Source organism: Pseudorasbora parva, chromosome 7 (genome assembly GCF_024679245.1).
Source record: "Pseudorasbora parva isolate DD20220531a chromosome 7, ASM2467924v1, whole genome shotgun sequence".
NCBI classification, from domain to species: domain Eukaryota; kingdom Metazoa; phylum Chordata; class Actinopteri; order Cypriniformes; family Gobionidae; genus Pseudorasbora; species Pseudorasbora parva.
In genome coordinates, this window is record NC_090178.1 from 20,783,894 (window position 1) to 20,790,490 (window position 6,597).

Consider the following 6,597-nt stretch of genomic DNA (forward strand, 5'->3'; position numbering starts at 1 on the left):
CAGATTTGAACCCTTTCATGCGTGAATGAACACGTTTTTCAAAAGGTTTTCCGATGTTTTTAACTGAAGAGATACAGTATTGAACATAACAAAGTAATACTCTGTGTTTTTAACTAAAGAATGAATTTAACTCAATGAATAAAACTATCACATACGAAATATATAATACAGCTTTTAATTATTGCCTACGCAATTGAGTTTGTTCCTGGTCGACCAGCAGAGAATAACTTGAACTTCGTGTGTATGATATCAGAACATGAGGTTGTGGCTCCATCAAAGATCTCAACAACCGGTCAAGGTACAGTCAGTCTATGTTGAAAAGGCTCACGATCCCTCCAGAGTATATCGATTTACCCTTATAGCTAATAATTCTGATGATGTTCAAAATGGTTCAACTCTGAGAACACCTCAGACTGAAATCTACATTGATCTATTGATGTTTTCTGATTGTGGATAAATAGCGATCAGGTATCCAAAATTAAGCAGTGCTGAGGGTTAATTCCTGGGGGCGTTATTTAATCTAGTAACACAAATACATTTATTTAGAGCCAAAAAAGTGGACAGATGATTCATCAGAACCTCCTTCCAATAAAGTCAATACTTGGGACATTTTTTTTTTTTTATCTGCAATAGTCTCCTAGGATGGAGAGATATTCCGGAACAAATTGGCATTTCTGATTCGCTTTGAAGCATAGACTGTAGAAGTAGAAAAAAACACAAATACAATAGCTTGCCACCTGGGGGCAGTGTTTTGGATGAAGTAATGATTGTCCACTGTTAGTTGCTGATGTGCAATTTACATCAAAACCCATGCGTACGCAAGAAAATGGCTTTTTAAATAGCTGTCCACTGTGGTAACCTCTATGTGTTGAAAAGGGTTAATATGTAATTAATATTTTAGATCAATAATTAACCCCACCAATTCATAAAATAACTTTAAATCTGTCTATATAAAATACGTGTTTTATATTAGATATATATACACACATACTCACCTAAAGGATTATTAGGAACACCATACTAATACTGTGTTTGACCCCCTTTCGCCTTCAAAACTGCCTTAATTCTACGTGGCGTTGATTCAACAAGGTGCTGAAAGCATTCTTTAGAAATGTTGGCCCATATTGATAGGATAGCATCGTGCATTTGATGGAGATTTGTATAGGATGCACATCCAGGGCACGAAGCTCCCGTTCCACCATATCCCAAAGATGCTCTATTGGGTTGTGATCTAGTGACTGTGGGGGCCTTTTTAGTACAGTGAACTCATTGTCATGTTCAAGAAACCAGTTTAAAATGATGCAAGCTTTGTGACATGGTGCATTATCTTGCTGGAAGTAGCCATCAGAGGATGGGAACATGGTGGTCATAAAGGGATGGATATGGTCAGAAACAATGCTCAGGTAGGCCGTGGCATTTAAACGGTGCTCAATTGGCACTAAGGGGCATCAGTTGGCCTAAAGTGTGCGAAGAAAACATCCATTTCACCACCACCACCAGCCTGCACAGTGGTAACAAGACATAATGGATCCATGTTCTCATTCTGTTTATACCAAATTCTGACTCTACCATCTGAATGTCTCAACAGAAATCAAGACTCATCAAACCAGGCAACATTTTTCCAGTCAACTGTCCAATTTTGGTGAGCTTGTGCAAATTGTAGCCTCTTTTTCCTATTTGTAGTGGAGATGAGTGGTACCCGGTGGGGTCTTCTGCTGTTGTTGCCCATTCGCCTCAAGGTTGTGCGTGTTGTGGCTTCACAAATGCTTTGCTGCATACCTCGGTTGTAACGATGGGTTATTTCAGTCAAAGTTGCATCAGGGCCAATCAGCTTGAATCAGTCGGCCTATTCTCCTCTGACCTCCATTGGACCATAGTTTTGCCTGACGTGGGTCATCAGCCAATCAAATTTTGATGTGTAGTGATAGAACGGCCCAGAGGCCCAGCGATGTGTCGGCGCGCTACCCCCTGGCCCCTGCTGATGTCATCAGCCGTTTGAACTTTTTGTGGGTTGTGAGCGTTCTGTGTGAAATGAGCAATGGCCGCCGCGGATGACGGCCTGCGTTCGAATGATCGATCCTAATGTCAAGCTGGTAATATTAGCTAAAAAGCTGTGTTTTTTCTTTGGATGTTCTGTTGGTTCGTGTTTTGTTTGTTTAAGAGTATTTGTGCCAGCTGATTTTGATTCTTTTCACCATTTGCCTAAACAGTGACACGTGCAGTATCATCAATAAATAGTCAAAGTGCCTTTTTGTCTCGCATGTACTTTTTGCGAGCCCCCTTCCCAACGAACACTGAAAGCGAAGTTCGTAATAGTATTGCGTACAGTGCATTATTGTATTTTGTATATATCAGTGTGTGTGTGTGGGGGGGGGGGGGCACAAATGTGTATTATGACATGGGTATGACACAGGTATTACAAGGAGAGGTTGAAATATGAGGACAGGCCATGTCCCCACTTTTCAAAATGCTTATAAATCATACAGGATGAGGGTTTTTTTAGTAAGTAAAAATGCAGAATGTTTACTGTAATGGGTAGGTTTAGGGGCAGGGGCAGTGTAGGGGGATAGAAAATACGGTTTGTACAGTATAAAAACCATTGCGCCTATGGAATGTCCCCATATGTCACAAAAATCAACGTGTGTGTATGTGTGCGCGTGTGTTGTTATGGCAACGGCGTGGGGCGTGTTGATTAGGGCTGGTCGATTCCGAAATTTTTGGAATCGATTCCGATTCCAATTCCTGTTTCCGGAATCGACGGAGTCGATTCCAAGAATCGATTCCGCACTGTTGTTTTCGATTCCTTTTCGATTCTTCTTTTTTAAACAAAATTGATGGAGGAACCTAGTTCCGGAGTGACCGCAGGATACAAGGATGTAGAAAGTATCCTTCTCCGAAAATGTATTTGTAAAATGATGATACATTTCCATAACTCTAACTCTAACTAATGAATTTTAAATGATGGATTTTCCTGAAATAGCCCATGTAGCCCAGAAGTAAATGCGATTTAGCCTAATAAATCAAAAGGTTAGCACATTATTCATGGATGTGCATTTATTGAATGTTTAAAACTACATGACATGTCTAAAATGCATGTGCACAGTTAAGTTAAATTCAAATAAGTGCTTGCACAGAATGTACGAGGTAAAATAACCACAATATTAACAAAATCAATAATATAAGATTGCGCAGTTTATTTATCAGATGCGCGAGCAAGTTGTTTTCATTACTATAGCAACATTAGACTCGGTCATTAAGCTGCACTCTAGTCTAGGCGCATTTTCTTTCAGTTATCAATGGATTAATGAAAATAAAAGAAAATAGAAAATTAAAATAAGACCCTCACATCTACATCTGTAAGCAGCGCTCAAAACCTACCGTTGTGGACAACAGAACCATTTCACAATTTAAAATTATAGAGTTTTTGTGTGCAAAATGTAGCAAACTTGTCCACGATGCAGGATCACAGAAGGAAGCAATGACAATAAACACTATTAAACTAAGTGAAGGAAAGGTATAGTAATAATCAGCGATATGCGTTCTCATATGGCTCGATTTGAACGTTTCATACCATAAAAATAAGTAGTTAGAATTAAGTTTAGTGACGTCATCACACAATGACGCAAAAAAAACGCTGAATTGTTTTATTTTTAACTCGTAATTTTAAACTAACTGTTCAAAAAAACCTTTTGCAAAAAATAAATAGACTTCCAATCATTATTAGTAAGCGAGAGACAAGTGAATAAAGAGGAGTCGATTCCATGCGATGGAATCGATTCCAAACGTTGGAATCGACTCTCGATTCCCAACGCCTTGGAATCGAGGAATCGATTCTTTTTGGAATCGATTCCCAGCCCTAGTGTTGATCGTTAGTGAAGGCCCTGACTGAAACCCCACGGTATGCAAACAAAATGACATTATTAAATATCAATAAATGCTATTAATAGTTTGTTTGTATACCCATTGCATTATCAATGTGAACTTTATTGTAAAGCGCCGTTACTGATGAAATTGAGGTTAATGTGCTGTGCTGTACGAGAGACGGCAATCTGTGACTTCATACTTTCCTGCTTGTGGCTTGGATGTGGATGGTAGTAATGTCTGTAAAACGGATCAAATGTTAAAATCTTCAGTGGTTGGCTGGCAGATGTAATCTTGTGGTACAGAAATAGGTACCATTGCTCATTACTAAAGGATTACCATAATGCAAGAGCCAATAAATAATGTTCTGTAGTTTTCAACTTTTTTTTTTTTTTCCAAAGTGATTTTACCTCACTTTTTATCTTTTAGGTTAGGATTTCTGAGACAGCCAGCTGTTATGTCAAATTTCTCTTTATATGACAGCATTAAAGAATATGTGATATACAAAGCCATATTCATCCTCCTCTCTTTGTGCAGAAACTAACCACATCTTTCATCCAACCTCTCATCTCTGAAAGTTTGCTACCATTTTAACAGGAGGCTAGACTCTAGAGTCTAAATGCGGTTACCTTCACAGACATGACTCACAAATGGATCAGATTCAAACTTACAGATGTGAATCAGCAGTGAGTCATGCCTCTAAATCATTTCAAACTGGTCATTTCTCTGAATAAGCAGTTGTCTCATCATAACTGAGGGATCTGGTTATTGCAGCTCACCAATCTTGACACAAATTTCCCTTTGTTTGGAGAGAGTCTGCCCAGCGAGTCAAAGAAGGTGTATGTGCATACTAAGATGTGATACAACATTGCACTGATCCAGAATCGTGTAGCGCATTTGGCCATGACAGTGTTTATTCAACCAGGACCTGTGCAGAACTGGATGCTTACATAACCATTCAGTTCTCATTTACTGTGTTGTTGTGGCCTAGCAAATAAGTGAACCTAAGCTTTCATTGTGGCACTCACCCTTGGACTCTTGCTCAATGCAAAGTTGATCCTTCCTTTAAATAGGAATTCTTCCTTTAAACAATAGGTAAATTCAGTGTGAGTGAATTTTCCTCAAGACGTTTAAGCATGTAACAAAATTATTAGCCTACATTTCCCTCCACATTATTAACTTATATTCCCTTCTGAAGCAAATCGATGTTTTTTTTAAATAAAAATATCCATATTTAGCATGTTATAAATTAAAATATCTACGAAAAAAGTGTAGCTGGCAGATGTAGCATAAGTGTTAAGTGTTTGGAACTGCACTTTCATCTTAAATGGTTAGTTCACCCAAAAATTAAATTTATGTTCCACACCCGTCAGACCTCCGTTTATCTTCGGAATATTTTATATTTAGTCCGACAGGTGTATGCACACTATACTGTCCATGTCCAAAAAGGGGAAAAAAACATCATCAAAGTAGTCCATATGGGACATCAGTTAGTAGAATCTCTTGAAGCATCGAAAATACATTTTGGTCCAAAAATAACAAAAACTACAACTTTATTCAGCATTGTCTTCTCTTCCACGTTTGTTTTCAAACCTCAAATAAATTCAAACGGTCATGAATCACCGTATTGATTCATGATTCGGATCGCCAATGTCACGTGATTTCCAAGGGGGTAATCTAGCACTCGGAAAGCGTTCCACCCATAGGGGCGGCCATTGCTAACCAAGCTATCACCTGCTGTTAGCATCCCATTGACTCCCATTCATTTTTGCGTCACTTTGACAGTGAATAACTTTACATCTAAGGCGTTTAAAGACTCCATTTGTCCATTTTTTATTTCTAAAGAAACACGACAATGCATAAAAGGCTCCGTTACCTTGTATCTTACACTATCGCCCCGCAGAAGCTGTTTTTGTAAAAATAGGCTAACGATTGCGTCATAACCAACCATCAGGAAGTGAGTGCTCCTATACTGGCATCACATTCCGCCGTTGACGTCAATGGGATAGCTCTGTCCATTTCTTTTACTGTCTATGGTGATTTCAGCAGTTTGGCAGTTTGACACACAATCCAAATCATGAATCAATACGCTAATTCATAACCGTTTGAATCTTTATTTGAGGTTTGAAAACAAACGCAGACCAAAATGTATTTTCGATGCTTCAAGAGATTCTAATTAACCAACTGATGTCACATATGGACTACTTTGATGATGTTTTTATTCCCTTTCTGGACATGGATAGTATAGTGTGCATACACTTGGATACGCTCTCGAACTAAATATAAAATATCTTAAACTGTTTTCTGAAGAAGAAACGGAGGTCTTACGGGTGTGGAACTACATTAGGGTGAGTCATTAATAACATGAATTTCATTTTTAGGTGAACTATCCCTTTAAGTTGAATATGGAAGGAGGTCTGCTGGAAGCTAGATATTTTACTTTATAAAGTTTTAAATATGGATATTTAGCCTATTATTTTAATATAACTCTAATTGTAGGCTATATTAGTCTGAAAGAAGACATGTCTTAATTACTGTAAATATTCTTGTAAAAAATTGTAGGGGATAACTACGACTTGTACCACGTGACCACTGCATATTTATTTTGGCATCACGTGTCTTCTCTTATTTACGGGTGTTACGCGGTTTTACGACATGGCAGGAACGTGCTATTACTATAGACTGAAAAAAAAATCACATAATTATGTTTATGATTCGTTCATCACAGCACAGGTC